The sequence below is a fragment of the Choloepus didactylus genome, chromosome 11, assembly GCF_015220235.1.
Source record: "Choloepus didactylus isolate mChoDid1 chromosome 11, mChoDid1.pri, whole genome shotgun sequence".
Classification (NCBI taxonomy): Eukaryota; Metazoa; Chordata; class Mammalia; order Pilosa; family Megalonychidae; genus Choloepus; species Choloepus didactylus.
Window position 1 is genome coordinate 45,327,589 of NC_051317.1, and position 17,895 is coordinate 45,345,483.

The following is a 17,895-nucleotide window of genomic DNA, read 5'->3' on the forward strand; positions in this document are numbered from 1 at the left end:
AAGTCTGTATCTTGGCCTTTGAGTTTTCCCTGTTCATTGCTCACTGTGGTCCAAGGCTGCTGGGCTTCCTTTCAGTTCCTACAACACAGCACGCTCATTCCCAACTCAGAGCCTCCTCAAGAGTGGTTTTCTTGACCTACAGCATTCTTTCCCATCTCTTCTTCTCATAGACAATGTGTTCACTAACTTTCAGTTTTCTCTGTCCATCCTAATTAAAATAGAAATTTCTATTCCCCTCATCCCAGCTCTCTCCATCATATTTATTACTCTATCAGTTTCTATTGTTTAATATCACATTAACCCAAACCCCAAACCTAGCATCTAAGACAAAAAAATTTATTTTGCTCATGATTTTATGGATCATAAATAGGAAGGACTTGGCTGGACAATTCTCACTTAGGGCCTTTCTTATAGTTGCAGTCAGATATCAACATCTGAAGGTCTTTTTGGGCTGCATGTCCCATATGGCTCACTCATATGCCTGGAAGTTGATGGTGGTTATTGGATAGAAATTTCTCCTGGGTATCAACTGGAGGACCTAAACTGACCTCTCCAGCATGGTGGTCTAAGGGTATTCAGAGTTTCTACTTGGGGTTTGGCTTTCACCAAAAGAAACAGAGGAAACTGCATAGCCTTTTCTGACCTAGCTGCAGATATCACACAGCAGCTTCTGAACACATTCCATTAGTTAAAAGTGAGTCACTGAGACCAACTTAGATTCAAGGGGAGGGGACAGGAATCTCACCTCTCCAGGGAGAAAATATCAAATAATTTTTGGACATATTTTAAAACTTTTAGAGTCACAATTTGTATTTGTATTTATTTGTATGTGTATATATACACACATACACAAAAATATATATAGATGTCACTTTTGCCTGTTACTTATCATATGATTACTCCGTTAAGTCAGAAAGAGTGTTTGCCTTGCTCACTCTTGTATTTCCAACTTCTATCAAATTATAAAAATCCATTAGCCATTCCATAGACATTTGATGAATAAATAAAATAAAAAAATATTTGAACCTGAGTTTCCTCATTTGCAAAATGCAGATTAAAATAGGTAGTTCATAATGCTTTTATGAAGATTAAACTAGCTAATACATGCAATGAAATATATGTAATATAAATAATGGCATTTAGCCTATTCAACTTAGCAGGCACTTACTAAAGTGTAGTTATTGCTAATATCTTGAAATATCAAAATTATTTAGATATCATGAGTGTTAAATCATTAATTTGAATTACTTTAATTTAATTTGTTGAATTAAATGATTTATTAGAGACAGAAAAGAGAAGGTGGTCAAAAGGAAATTAGGCCAACCATTGACTTCTGAAGCAGCAATAGGAATACTTCTTGGGAAAGACAAAGCAGCCAGCACATCTGAAACTGAGAGTTCATGGAGGGAGTAGCAGAGAAAAAAATTCTCACTTCAATTTTCCCAATAATGACGGATAAAATTATTGTAAACATGGAGAATAAACTCAAATATTGAAAATGAGAAATATCATTCTTCCTCTCTCTCTGTACAAACTGCCTTCTTTTGATCTAAGTCACCTCTCCTATTTTCATCTTAAGTCACTGTGGCTCTCCACACTTCTTTTGGTACATGTGGAGGAAAGGAAACTGGACTGCTTTGATAACCACAGTGTTCTCTGCTTTCTACCAAGGTACTCTTGCCTAAATGATTTGTACTGAGAGAAATTTCTTGAACCCTTCACTTCCAAAGCAAAAGTAAAGTCTATTTTAAAAAGAAGTCAGTATTCTTTGTGTTCCCATATAATTTGTGCTAAATAACTCAATGATGCTTCATTCTTATCTAGGCTTATATAAACTTATGTTGCAGCTGCATTAATAAAGGCTGGACTCTTAAAAGTATATTTTAAATGATACAAGCTACGTCCTGATACATAGCAATATAGTAACAAATAGGAAGTGTATAAATACTCTGATAATTATTGTTATCACCTTCATTAAGAAAACATTACAGACAATATGGTACTACAGTGAAAACATATGAAATTATATTTTGCTGAAGCTAATTCCACTACAGAAACAGTGGAATTTGCCAGTAGTGTTGAATGGATTAGGAAAGACAAGTCCAAAACATTTCAATCATGTTCACTAATGAACTTTAAAATACTGATCTACATGTTAAATACATCCAGGGATTAGTCACTAATACTTCATAGTTAGTGCTTAAATAATTATAAATATAAACGTGCATATATACATTAAAAATTCTATAACAGAATAAACCCCATATATGCTTAACATAGCTAAGAAATCTAGTCAGTCTTTCATTTATCTCAGAAAGAACAAAGCAATGATACACAAATTGGAAAGTAACTAGGTTTATATTTACTTGAAACCTCTAATTAATTGAATGTTTGAAGAAATATATTTAATTGAATTATAATAACAAATTCATTTAAAGTAATTCTTAGAGGTTAATTTATACCTTTTAATGCTTCTATTAAAATAAAAGGATGAAAGTCTGTAATCTAAGTTTCTACACTTCAAATCTAGAAAAAAGGAAAATAAATACAAAGAAGTAGAAGGAAAAAAATTATAGTTAAAAGCAGAGATCAAAGAGAGAAATGAGATGAACAAAACAGAAAATTAACAAAGGCTGAGGTTTGCTTTTTGAAAGGATTAATACTATTTCTTCATAGTCCTATGAATATGCAAGAGAAATGAAAATATGGAATTGAAAGTAAGGAACACTACAGATATTACAAACAGTACAATGATAAAAGAATAATTTGAAGAATTTTCTGCTAATTTATTCAACAAATTCAATTAAATGAAATATGAAAATACAGTTTATCAAAACTGGTTCAAGAAAAAATAGAATTATAGCTAATAAAATAATTAATTTGTATTCATAAAACTTATTACCATGTAAACACCACACACAGATGTTTACATTGGTGATTTTTTTTCATACATTCAAAGAGTTAATACTAATCAAAAACAAATTCAAAGGATAATTATTAACTTCCCACCAAAACCTGACAAAGATATATAATGAAAGAAAAGTACAGAACAATATCTCCCATGAATATAGACACATACATCCTCAATAATCATCCAGCAATATATGAAAAGGATAGAACATACTGACCAAGTGAGATTGATCCCAGAGTTAGAATGATAGTTCAACATTTGAACTGCAATAAATACAAATCATCCCATTAACTGAATAAAGAATAAAAAGCATATGAAAACACAATACAATCAGAAAATCATCTGATGAGATACCACACGCACTCATAAGAAAACTTGCCAGCAAAATAAGAATAAATAAAAATTTCTCCCTGATAAAGGGTTTCTACTAAAAACATACAGCTACCAATACACTAAATGGTGAAAGACTGAATGATTTTTCTCTAGGAGAGGAAACAAGGTAAGGATGTTCACTCCTATCATTTCAATTCAAAATTGTGCGGCTGGTCTTCAGAAAGAATATGAGAATCTATGTAGAAAACTTAAGGATCTACAAAAAATTAGCAAAACAAATGCATTTCATGCTATAACAGTACACACTATTTCTTAATTGTATTTCTGATCAGCAAAAATGGAATAAAACAGTACTCTTTACATTAGCATCGATAAATTAATATATTATAAATTTGTAGAAAATTGTGCAATACATATATACACACACTGAAAATTATAAAATTCAACTGAGAAAAATCACTTATAGATGATCCAAATAAATTAAGCAATACACCATGCTAATGTGTAAACTCAACATTAGTAAAATGTCCATTCTCTTCAAATTGATTCATAGATTCACTGAATCCCTATCAAATCCCTTATATGTTCTGCAATTCACATGAAAAGACAAATACCTAGATTAACCAAAACATAAATCTTCTAAAATAAAACATACAAGCAAATTTTGGGAATCTGAAGCAGTTATATGATTGGATACAAAAAGCACTAACCACATAAGAAAATTAAGTATAAAATTGGAATTAATTAGGCCTAAAAACTTGTGCTGTAAAAAAGAAACGCCACTAAGAAAATGAAAAGGCAAGTCATAGCTTGAAGAAAATTTTTACAATACATAAATCTTCCAAAGGTCTTATATTTAGAATATAAAAATTCTCATAATTCAATAATATGATGACAATCATTCCAATTAAAATGATACAAACTATGTGGATAGACACTTTAAAAGAAAATATATCAATAGCTACTATGCACATGGAAAGATGATCAATACCATTAGTCAGTAGAGAAATTAAAATCCTAATGTGATACCTCCTCAGACCAACTAAAATTAAAAAGACTGAAGATTCCAAGTAAGGATTTTCTCAGCTCCCCTCACTCTTGTATGTGGGCACTCACTGCAAGTAACTTATGTCTTTTTATTTGAATGTATTTTAAAGCAGTAGATAGAATAGCAAAGGAACATGGAAAACATGGACTAAATAGACCACTTAATGAATTCGGAAAGAGGAACCACCCATCTTTACAATGGAAATTTCTGTTTAAAAACATTAGCAATTTGGAGGTTGCAATACTTAGTATAGTAAATAAATGATCAACATTGTGCAACCACTACCAAGAAGTGTGTTGTAATGCATGAAAAATCCAAAATGTATTTTTATTCACTAATGAGTATCAATAAAATCAGTTCAAATGATGGGGGGAAAAAACCTTTCCAAATATATTTTGGCAATTTGTTATAAAGTTAAACATACCTACCATAAGGCTCAGCAATTATGCCCTACCCAAAGAAAGGAAAACCTGTGCCCATAATATACTTGTATATAACTGACCATAGTGACTATATTCATATTAGCCCAAAACTGGAATCAACTTAAATGTTCATTAACAGATGAAGGGCTAAACAAATTGTGGCATGTTTATAAATGGATAAGATTCATTTATAAATGGGTGAAAATCACAGGTAAACTGAGAAAAATAATCTGGACACTGAAGGGTACATAGAGTATGATTTCCTTTATATGGAAGTCTAATAGGGAAAAACTTCTATAGTAACAGAAATCAGGTCAGTGGCTCCCAGGGGTAGGATCTAGAGAAGAATCTGGGGAGATTGTTGATCTTTATCAGCACTGTCTAATTGAAGTATAATGTGAGCCACATATGTAATTTAAAATTTCTAATAGTCACATTTTTAAAGTTTTAATAATAATTTTATTTAGACCTATATACCCAAAGTATTATAATTTCATTCTGCAATCAAGATAAAAAATGAGGCATATTACTTGGATTTCACATTACATCTTGGAAATTCAGTACATATTTTATGTTTACTGCAAATCTTAATTTGAACCAGGCACATATCAAGTGCTTAATAGAACTTGAGGTTATCCTATTGGACAGCACAATTCATATCTTGATTGGGGAGTTGTTACTAGTGTAAACACTGATGAAAATTCAATGACCTATATTCTTAAATGTGTGAATGTATATATGTATGTGTGTGTGTATATATATATATAATTAATCAATGAGTTGATAAAAATAAAGCTATACTGTTGAAAGACTATAAGTGAACTATGCAATGCAATAGAATGAAGGTGGAAACCATATAGGTGCGTGAGTGTATATATACACACATATAAATACATATATATATGTAAAACAGACAGAAAATGTAAGCTTTGATGGCAATGAAATTTCAATCAGTGAGCAGAAAATGAATGATATAATTGGTGCGAAAACAACTGGTCACTTCTTTGAAAATAAAGAGTTAAAATTCTTCATACAGTACCTACAATGAATTGAATGGATTAAAATGCTACATATCAACTAAGTGTTAGAGAACTAGAAGAATTATTGATGGTTTGTAGTTGATATTTAACCATATTTTGTGGGTTAATTTCTAAGGAAAACAAAAAAGAAAGAGAGGACATTTACCTCAATATTATTAACATTTCTCTGCAACAATAACAATGAAATCCCACTGACAAGTAAAAAATAATAAATGGAGATAAGAATTACAATAGATTTTACCATTAAAGGGTTCATTTCTTTTATATATTTTCATAATTCTAAAGTCAAATGTAAATAAGCATACAGTCCCATAGAAATGTAGTCAGATAACTCAGGAAAAACATATACTCAGGATTTAAAGGAAAACAAAAATGTATAGTTCCAGACTTGGTTAGAATGCACAGGCTTGAGTCCTTCTGAACCACAGTTGGTAACAGGTTTGAAAAGCCATCAAAACATGCAAAGATACAAGCTAGCAATAATACTTTTACAAAATCATTTGCAGAAGTATTGAACAATAAAATGCTTGTCTCCTTTCTAGGAGTCCACTCCAAGCCAATTCGTTGTCTTCTTCTTTTTGGCATTTTGAAAATAATAATACTTGACACCTGTGTCACCCACTCAGACATTAAAACTGGTCTCTGATCTCACAGAAATCCCAGTTTCTTGTGTGGTTTTCATCTTCCAGATCTATCTTGTCTCTTGCCAATGTTTTCAAATACCTGGAGACATTTTCCTTCCATGGCACTATATTAGTTCTTATCAGTCTTTCTTACACTTCATTAGTAAAAGTATACAATAAAATTCAGCAATAACTGAGCATGTGCTAAGTACTAAACACTTTTAAAAATTACCATATCTGTATTAACCCATTCAACCCTTTCAGCAGCCCTAAACAAATTAGAAATCACTATAAGTTATACAGATAAATACAGACAGAAAGTAAAGTACCTTGCCCAAAGGCATACAACTAGTAATTTACTTAGATGCAGGGTGCTGGACTCCTGAACCTGTACTCTTAAAGTCATTGCCACTCTCTTCAGATCATAATACAATCCTTGCCATATGGGAATTATCAAATAAAAATCAATCAATCAATCAAAATGGAGTTACAAAGTTGGGGGTAACATGAGGCTCATTCCAGTACTCCATACAATAATGAATCATTGAAAAAAAACAAAATGTCAAATAACTGATGACTAGTTGGCTAAATTATGGCATATTTGAAAATCAGATATTATCTAGCAATTAAGAATGCTACTCTATCAATATATTTATTGACAGAAAGATTTTATAAGATTTCCAAGTGGAAAAAGCAAGTTTGAAAATACTTTGAGCAGGAATGGTCTTATTTTTAAATGTAAATGTGTATACAGGTACAGGAAAAAGATCTAAAATAGCAGAGAAAAAATGCTAAGGGGGAATACCTTTGTGTAATGATATAAATGGTGATTTGAAATTGTTTTCTTTACTTTTTTTGTATTTTCCAATGTTCCTACAATGAAAGCATGTATTACTTGTGAATTAAAAATGAATAACATGTAACTATGAGTCACTATAACTCATTATAAATAAAACATGCTTCACATATACACTATATACACCATGGTATTTTCACAGTAACAGTTCAGGAATTCAGCAATGATGAATATCCAATTTGTTTTTTGTATTTCACAAAACAGTATGAAATGCAATGAAACATTTGATGGGTAGGGGTACTTGGCAAATTTCTCTAAAATATCAGAAAGTAAAGTAAATTCAGAAAAGAAAAATTTACAGCATTTGTTTACTGCTGAATTAAAAAAAAATCTCAACAAAAAAATGAAAAACAAATATCTTAGAACCCAGCTTTCTCCACACAGAATAACTTCAAGGAATACAACAGAGTAGAAAACTCGATTAAAGAAGGCAAAATTAAAAAAAAAAAAAAATCCAATAAAGAATGCCAAAAAATAGAGAGAACTTCCAATTATTTCTAAATTAAGATGATGGTGCTGTCAACACTCAGGTAAAAATTGTTAACATGATAGACTTCTTAGTATGCTCTGAGTGCTTTTATCAGTCCCCCACATTTCTATTTAGTATGTCAGCATACTTCATATTTGATTTTAGAGAAATAGAGTAATTACTTCCCATTCATTTTTTTTAAACCAAATCTATTGTAGTGGAAGCTTTATTTTCTGGCTTGTTAATGAGATTTGGGATTGCTAATCAAATGAGCTTGAAACGGTTCTACCTGTATCTCCAATCAGTCTCCTTGAATATACAGAGCACTAACTTAAAAAAAGGAAAATAAAAAAAAAAAAATTAGACAAAACAAAATTGAGGGGAAGGGCAGAGGAGAGTCTTCAATAGACTCTTAGCAGTGCTAACACATCATCCCTCAATGTCCCTGATATCACACATTTGATCTCTCTTTCATGTCTTCACTACACTACACAGACTCTTAATATGTCACTTAACCCTTCTTCAGACATTGTACTAGTTAAGGGACATCTGACTGCTAACCCTAGAATGTAACTGGATTATCACAAGGGAGTCTACTTCTTCCAGCTCACATAAGCCCCCAGCATGTATGTGTGTGTGTGTGCGCGTGTGTATGCACACACATGGGCATGTGTGTAGACATGGATTTTCTTCCAGACTCTTTCCACCATGTGGCTTCTCCATCCTCTGCAGCCTGAAGGCTTTCTGGTGGACCCTCTGTGTTTCCACTTCAGAACAGTAAAAACCAGAGGATAAGCTCCCCCGTGGGATATGCAAAAACCCCTTCCATTCTTATTCTATATGGGAGAAATAGATACAAATGTAAATAAGACTGAGAAATTCAGGCACTGAGTGGGCTCCCCTGTAGATTGGGAGCAGGAATTGTTGGTTGGCAACAAGCTGTCATAGTTTCATGAATCTGAGACCTTTCCACCTTGAGCTGACTCCCAGACAGAAGAGTCATTTTATTTCTATATATATCAAATTGGGAGGATGCACGGCAGATCTTTACAAAAATGTTTGCTCAATTAATGAGCAAATTATTGAATGCAAAACAGCATTGTTCTTATTTGTTGTAGAAACTTTATAATACATTTATTTACATGTCACTGCAATGTTAACTTTGCTGATATTTGAAGTCAGAAATTTGGTGTGTGTTGCAGACTAATTTTAGTTGTGATTTCGATAAATAACAACTGAGATCATTGGAAAAGATCACAATGCTGCTGAAGGCAACTTTCTAGTGTGAGCTCTCAATAACTGCCGCTTCTTTTTTGGTAGCAGAATTGAAATTGCTATTTTTACTTGCAAATCATTATCTCACACAGGGGCATATATTCACAACCAAGGCAGTTTTTGAATAAGCATTGCATGTAGTAGCATGTAGAAATAATTGTCGCTAAAAAAATAATAAAAATACATATAGTAAATATATATATATAAATATTTTTTTTTCTTTTCATTTGAGGAATAAGCACTGGAACAAAAGTTTTGGTATTGTGATAAAATATACAAACAGAACCAAAAGACTAAAGTTTTCTCTCAGTTGCCTTTTCAATTGTGTCTCTGAAAGCATAACCTTTCAGAATTATTAGTAACAACATTAAAGGTTGAAACCAGAAAGAAAAATTCATGAAATACCAAAGAAAAAAACACTTATAAAAAATCTGCACCAAAAGCTCAATGGTAGTTACTTAAAAGTACATAGATTATAGCTAGGTAGATAGATAGATAGATAGATAGATAGATAGATAGATAGATAGATAATAAAAACAATTACCTGAGTCAAATCTTTCTAGAATATTTTAAATATTTTCAAGAATAATTTGCATGATAAGCAATAGGAAAAATAATGGAAGCACAACTTCAGCATTTCAAAGAGCCAAATGTCTTGCTTAAATAGAAACCAGAGAGTAAAAAAATGCATATTGATACACAAGAAAATTGTGGCAAGCATGCTTTTAAAAGTACATGATATTCAGTTATAAACTGAAAAAAAAAAGAAAAAAGAAAACAAACAAAAACTAACAATGAGTCAGAATAATCCAAGTTAACAGTAGCCATAGAATACTATAAAACACAATGAGGAAACAATAGAGGCCCAGCGTGCTGAGCAAGCGTCCCCAGCCTCCCCACCCCTCCCGCAATGCTCAACTCTGGGAACCACTCCCACTACACCCCCCCCCACTCCCCCGCTTGCCTGTCCGCCATGGCCGACAAGGAAGCAGCCTTTGATGACGCAGTGGAAGAACGTGTGATCAGCAAGGAGTACAAAATATGGAGAAAGAACACTCCTTTTCTTTATGATTTGGTCATGACCCATGCTCTGGATTGGCCCAGCCTCACTGCACAGTGGCTTCCAGATGTAACCAGACCAGAAGGAAAAGATTTCAGCATTCATCGACTTGTCCTGGGGACACACACTTCAGATGAAAAAAACCACCTTGTAATAGCCAGTGTGCAGCTCCCTAATGATGATGCTCAGTTTTATGCATCACGCTATGACAGTGAGAAAGGAGAATTTGGAGGTTTTGGCTCAGTTAGCGGAAAAATTTAAATAGAAATCAAGATCAACCATGAAGGAGAAGTGAACAGGGCCCATTATATGCCCCAGAACCCTTGCATCATTGCAACAAAGACTCCATCCAGTGACGTTCTTGTTTTTTACTACATGAAACACCCTTCTAAACAAGACCCATCTGGAGAGTGCAACCCAGACTTGCGTCTCCGTGGACATCAGAAAGAAGGGTATGGGCTTTCTTGGAACCCAAATCTCAGTGGGCACTTACTTAGTGCTTCAGATGACCATACCGTCTGCTTATGGGACATCAGTGCCATTCCAAAGGAAGGAAAAAGTGGTAGATTCGAAGACCATCTTTACAGGGCACACAGCTGTAGTGGAGGATGTTTCCTGGTATCTACTCCATGAGTCTCTGTTTGGTTCAGTTGCTGATGATCAGAAGCTTATGATCTGAGATACTCGTTCAAACAATACTTCCAAACCAAGCCACTCAGCTGATGCTCACACTGCTGAAATGAACTGCCTCTCTTTCAGTCCTTACAGTGAGTTCATTCTTGCCACAGGATCAGCTGACAAGACTGTTGCCTTGTGGGATCTGAGAAATCTGAAACTCAAGTTGCATTCCTTTGAATCACATAAGGATGAAATATTCCAGGTTCAGTGGTCACCTCACAATGAAACTATTTTGGCTTCCAGTGGCATGGATCGTAGACTGAATGTCTGGGATTTAAGTAAAATTGGAGAGGAACAATCATCAAGAAGATGCAGAAGATGGGCCACCAGAGTTGTTGTTCATTCATGGTGGTCACACTGCCAAGATATCTGATTTCTCCTGGAATCCCAATGAACCTTGGGTGATTTGTTCTGTATCAGAAGACAGTATCATGCAAGTGTGGCAGATGGCAGAGAACAGTTATAATGATGAAGACCCTGAAGGAAGTGTGAATCCAGAAGGACAAGAATCCTAGATACATCTGCACTTGTGATTTTAAACTCCCCTTTTTTCCCTCTCAATCATGAGATTGATTTAACACTGGTTTTGAGACACAGACTTTGGCTATCCCTCTACAATTGCCACCAACAAATGCTGTTAGCCCAGACATTAGGTGTTTTTCTAAATATTAACTGGGGGACTTGGATTCAGGAAAGCCACAAACTTATATTTAAATTTTCTTCAGGAATTTTCTAGAATCAAACCCAGGTCTGAAGTAGACACAGAAAGGGGAATATAGCTGTGTGGTTGTTTTTCTTACGCTATATTCCCAAGTTTTTCAGACTCATTTCAGGTTAGAATGGATAATGAATAGAGCCACGTTGGGTTGGCGTCTGAGCCATGAAGTGTAATACTGCAGATGTGCTTATTCAGGAAATAGGGGAGAGATTCAAGTCATATAGATTCCTTCTCTAAAATCATCATACCTAACTTTCCAGGATGCACATTTTCCTATGTAGACCAGTTTCAGTTTCTTCAGTTAAGTCAAAACTTTATTTTATGTGTTCCTCTTTCCCCATATATTTTTGCTCATTAGTGTATTTCTTGAGCTGTTTCATATTATTTCTTTCCTTTCTGTGAAATGGTTGTTTTTTTAAACTTGGGACCACCAAGTTGTAAAGATGTATGTTTTTACCTGACAGTTATACCACAGGTAGACTGTCCAGTTAAGTTGAGAAGAATGACTCAATAGCGGATACTTGTTTTTAAAATTAAATTAATCCTGAATAAGAGTTTGCTCCTTTTTTTCTTTTTAGGAGTTAGTCCTTGACCACTAGTTTGGTACCATGCCCCTTTTGGGTGACCTGTTTCACCAGCAGGCCTGTTATTCTCCATGACTAACTGTGTAAGTGCTTATAATGAAATAAATTGTTTTTCTACATTAAAAAACAAACAAAAAACAAAATGAAACAAAAAAACACAATGAGAGGAAGAGTTTAAAAACTTAAGGTTGTGGAAGGGAATCTTTGATACATAAGGAAGTTACAGCCGGCGACAAAGGTTAAGGATCATATAATACTCAGGATATATAGTTCCCAGCCCCCATGCATTGCGTCTTTGCTATATTTTAATTAAAAAAAATTCACAATAATCTTTTATGTGTCAATAAATTATTATTATAGCATTTTGATTAGATAGCATGTGTTCTGGTAACTAGATGCAAAAATGCAAAATTCTTTCTTCAATTATTATCACCCAGAGGATTGGAATTTAAATACATATTTTAACAGGGAGTTAAGCTAAAACATTTTATGAATTATGATTTCAAATTCATTGATGCAATAAATTGAGTAGTTTTTAAAACATTAAGATTATAAATAGAAATAAATGACTATATTTAAGAAATACGTATATATTTTTTTAAAGGGATATCATCAACTGCTATTCTGTTAAAGTTAAAAATAAAAACAAAATGTATTACATACAAAAACACTGGTACAATAATTTCCACACTTGAAATCAGTGTTAGCATTTAAGAATAAAAATTTATCCATTCTGTGACTATACAAGAGCACTTATTTTTGTTGGAATTCTGTTATCAATAATTTCCAGCTCTAGTTGTAATTACTATTTAAAAGAAGTTTTCCCAAATGATTGAATGATGCAAACACTGCATATTTAAAATTTGTCAATGAATGAAATACATCTAGGTCAAGTGATTTAAAGGAAAAGGAAGACCAAATTATTGTGAGCCAGGCTTGGATCAATGACTACACACATATCAAACCAGAAAAGATAAAACTCTGGCAGGATAAAAAAAAAAAAAAATCTATTGGGAAAAGAGAGAGCAAGTGAGAGCATAAAAACCCTGATAAAAGACCAGGTATCTAAAGAGAAAGAAATATATCTAAAGACTCCCCCAACAAATAAGATTAACACTATCTTTCCAGATAAAATAGTTTTTTTTTAACCCAGTATAAAACAATGCCTCAGAAGTTTTGTCAGATAAATAATATTTATTTGATTAGGTATAGCACCTGTTGTAAACATGTAACCTCTGTTGTCACCAGGTAGCCCATTTCCCTTGAGAAAAGTCTCTGTTTCCCTGTAGATCATAATGGATGACTAGAAAATTTTAATTGCAAATGTTAACTTAGTTTGCTTCCATTAATTTACTTGTTCTCTTATGTTTTACAACATTGCTGTAACCGGTAATTAAATGTTTGCCCCAGCTGCTTTTTGTTAGCTCTCATAGCCTATTAGTTTAGCTCAGTTTTCTTATGTTGATTGAACCACTTACAACTCTACTGTAGCCTGTAACCATATGTATTACCCCAGCTGGACTTTGTCCACTCCTAATGGCCCCTTTGTTTTGCTCATTTCAATTCCTTTACTTGTTAACTTATGTTAATTAAGAAATTTACAACCCTGTTATAACCTGTAACCCAATGATCACCTCAACTGGCTTTTATTAATCTTTAAGAGAGCTTCCTGGGTCAGCTCTTACACACTTCCAATTAAAAACAAGCAATATGTACCAACTGCACTATCTCCACCTCCTTTTGTTTAAATCCCATAAAACCCTGAGCTCTTTAGATAAAGGAGACAGATTGGAGCTTGTTCCTTTGGCTCCTGTTCTCCTTACTAACAGCCATTTAACCAACCTCTTTCTTTGAAACCCTGACAATACAAAAGTGATTTTTGTGTGCATTGGGCACACTATAGCAACAATAATATTAATATTTATCATTTTTAATCTCTCTTTGTCTCTCACTCTTGTTCAAATTCTACATCTCGTTGCCTAAAATTAACCAATTCTGCAGTGAAAAAAGAAGAGCTAGATTGTGCTTACTCTCTTGCTTGTAATAGGGCACTCAGTAAACTGTAGGGAAAATGTACCTGTTTGTTACGTTCAGTCCTCAAATATTCTGTTACTCTCAGGATGCTGAAAAATGGTAACTAAGCAACTGCAGTCAGGGGTGGAATTTATGTACTTTGGGGAGACAGAGATACACTTTTCAATAAGGTCATAATTGACACTGCTTAAGGCACATAGGGAATATGCATTCTTGTAAAAAGTGTGCTGAAATTCACATTATTTCATTTTTATGATTAGATTACCAATGATAGAAACAAATACTTCATTTCAAACGTTTAATGAGGAAAACACTGTGAGGACCCAGGACCCCACCCTGTCCTCCATTTTCAGTACATGCAGCTGCCTCCATGACAGGTATAAAAGGTCAACAAATCCCCTCATGCTAGGTGTGTTCAAAGCATTAAATCTCCCCACCTATGGTCATTGTTAGTACCCAAATCTCAGGAGACCCTTGAAACTCCATCATCAAACCCTGTGGACCTAAGCCTTTATAAGCCACTCCTCTCTCTCCTTTTTGTACAGTTCACTTTCCATGGCTGGCCACAACCATGAGGCCATCATCTCCTGTAAATGAGTCCCAGTTAAAACCATGTCCACTTCCATGCCTGGTGTGTTCTTTGGTCTTAGGGCTAAGCAGGGTTGGAACAACTGGAATGTCAGCCAGGAGGCTGAAGAGCTGCTCGCTGTAGTGGGCTCAGGTCCTGGGGAAGGGGGAATCCATGGGGGCAATCCCAAATTGGCCCATATTGTCCACATGGGGAGGGGTGGATGCCCTTATGGATGAATGGGGAGCAATGCAGGAGTATGGGAACTAGAAACTCTGGCAGGGTTGCTGTTTTGTAACAGATAGTGGGAAAATTAAATTTGAGTAAGAAGAAAAGAGACCACCAAATAGTGGCATCCATAGTATGGCCCCTTTTAGAAGACTTGCAAATAGCTACTGAGGCAGAACAAGCAGTGAAAGCTACTGCATGCCATTTAGAGGAGAAGGTGAAGCTAGAAAAAGATATGTACCTTGACAAGTGGAAATGAATGACTCTGGCTGATTGCCTGCTCCAAGTGGACGATCAGCTAGAGACTCTGGCATACAAATATGCCTGAGTCAAAGGCCATAAGTTGCCTTGGGCTCAAGTCTGGAGCATTTTAGCTACTCTGAGATGGGACCCCAAAGCATGGGCCCCTATAGACTCCTCAGAAGAGAAAGGGGAGGAAGAATGGGAGGTGGAGGAAGATGAAGAGCCCCACAGGTGTACCCCTTAATACAACAGAAATGGAAGGCATCACAAGATCAACCCCCTGGGGTTTGGCAGTTCCAACCTTCTGAACAGAAATTACATGTTAATATGAGAGATTATACCACCACTGAATAGGACGATTTGGGGGAGCAGTATAGACAAAAAACTAGGGAGTCTCTACCCAAATGGCTTCTGAGGTTATGAGACTCCAGAGCAGAGGAAATAATGCTTTCTGCAGGTAGAGATGAGTAAATTGGCATCTGTTCTAGTTTGCTAATGCTGCCATTATGCAAAATATCAGAAATGGATTGGCTTTCATAATGGGGGTTTATTTGGTTACAAAGTTACAGTCTGAAGGCCATGAAAATAGCCAAATTAAGGCATCAACACAAGTATACCCTCACTGAAGGAAGGTCAATGGCATTTAGAAAACCTCTGTTAGCTGGGAAGTCATGTGGCTGGCATCTGCTGATCCCAGATTGTTCCAGCTCCTCTCTCAGCTCCTGTGCGTTCTTCAAAATGTTGCTCTTGGGGCATTTTTCCTCCCTTAACTTCTCTGGAGCAAAGTGTCAGCAAAAGTCTGCTTTCAATGGCCATCTCCAAAATGTTTCTCTTGGCTGTAGCACCAAGCTCCTTTGGACTGAGCTCTTATAGGGCTCCAATGATTTAATTAAGACCCACGCTGAATGGGTGGGGCCATTCATCCATGGAAATAATCCAATCAGTTATCACCTACAGTCCGGTGGGTCACATCTCTGTGGAAACAACCCAATCCAAAGGTTCCAACCTAATGAAGACTAAATACATCTGCCCCCACAAGATTGAATCAAATAACATGGCATTTTGGGGGACATAATACATCCAAATGAGCACAGCATCTATTATCACCCACCCTTCACTACAATAACACTTATACGCTACCTCAGCTAATGTGAGGACTGCCTCCTTATTGGTATGGCTCATTGATGGGTGTAAGGCTGCATGGCCTAATGAAGGGGATACATCCCCAGTAGCAAACTATGGAGGAGCTACAAGCCATTTTAGCACTGGTAGATATGGGAGCTGAATGTGCTCTGACTAATGAAAATGTAGCCTCATTTAAGGGGTATGTGCTGGCCATAGATGGATATGGGGGAAAAATAATCGAGCTAAATAGCATAATTTGATCTTAAAAATTGGGAGATTATCCCAAGTGTATACAGTATATATTTCCCCTATACTGTAATACACTTTTGGAATTGAGCTACAGAATGTCACACTGCAGACTACTGTAGAAGAATTCCACCTCTGGTGTAGAACAATTAAAGTGGTCTTAAAGGAGTAGGCAAAATGGTCCCCTGTAGAAGTGCCCCCATCCCAGAGGGTCATGGCTACAAAACAATATAAACTTCTGAGAGGGCATCAAGAAATCTCAGCCATATCAAAGAACTGGAGCAGGTGGGGATAATAATACCAATCCATAGTCCTTTTAATAGTTCTGCATGGCCACTATGAAAGCCTGATGGAATTTGGTACGTGATAGATTTTTGGGAGTTAAACAAGGTAACATCACCATTGTATGTTGCATTCCTGAACATCACTGGTTTATTACAAGAGATTCACACCCAATTGTTTCACTACCATTTGCTACTGGATCTTGCTAATGCTTTATCTCCCTAGAAAAATCAAGCCAGTCTACATTTGCCTTCACTTGTGGAGGCCAACAATGGACTCTCACTGTGCTTTCTCAATGCTATGGGCATAGCCTGAGCATCTGCCAGTCTGGTGGCAAAGGATTTGGATAAATGGAAAATTCCCACAAGCATGACTTTAATTCACTGTATTGATGATGTCATGTTAATCAGTAACTCTCTTTCAAAATTAAAAGAAATATCAGGTTCATTGCTGTCTCACCGTGAGTTGAGAACAGGCTGTCAATCGTGACAAATTGCAAGGTTCTGGCTCCTCTATCAAATTCTTGGGTGTTGCATGGTTGGGTAAGACAAAACAAAAACCAAAAAAAAAAAAACCTTCTACTATGATTAATAAGGTGCAATGTTTTCCCACACCACAAATGCCAAAAAAACAACTAATGGCTTTTCTTGGGGTTGTTGGGGTGTTGGGGACTTTTTGTTCCTCACTTAGCCCAAATGTTAAAACCTTTGAATGTTTTGTTTAGGAAAGGCCATCCTTGGGAATGGGATGACCTCCAACAAATGGCATTTGAAAAGGCAAAAAGGGCAATACCACAGGCACAAGTTCTGGGGGGTGTAAATCCAGACCTGTGAATTGGATGTAGCCAGCACTAATACTGGCTTTGGGTGTGGTCTGTGGCAGAGGCAACATTCTAAATGAATGCCCCTTGGCTTTTGGTCACAATTATGGAAAGAGGCAAAACTGACATATGGCCCCCTGGAAAAGCAATTGTGTGCTGCATATAATGTCTTATTGCAAGTTAAGGAACTGACACAAAGATGCCCAGTCACCTTGAAAATGACCATCCTATTCAGGGGTGGATAACTGGTATGGCTTCTAAGCCACATTCTTGTAGTGCCCAACTGAGCACAGTGACAAAATGGAAAGTCTACCTGCTACAGCACAGCATTT

At 35.4% G+C, this 17,895-nt stretch overlaps 1 protein-coding gene and 1 pseudogene across 3 annotated transcripts in view; one reads left to right on the forward strand and one right to left on the reverse strand.

Moving 5' to 3' along the window:
• CDH18 (cadherin 18) overlaps positions 1 to 17,895 on the reverse strand; it is a 510,079-nt gene that overhangs the window by 300,930 nt on the left and 191,254 nt on the right. The gene's annotated exons all lie outside the window — the stretch shown is intronic.
• Positions 9,951 to 11,230, forward strand: LOC119506318 (annotated as a pseudogene).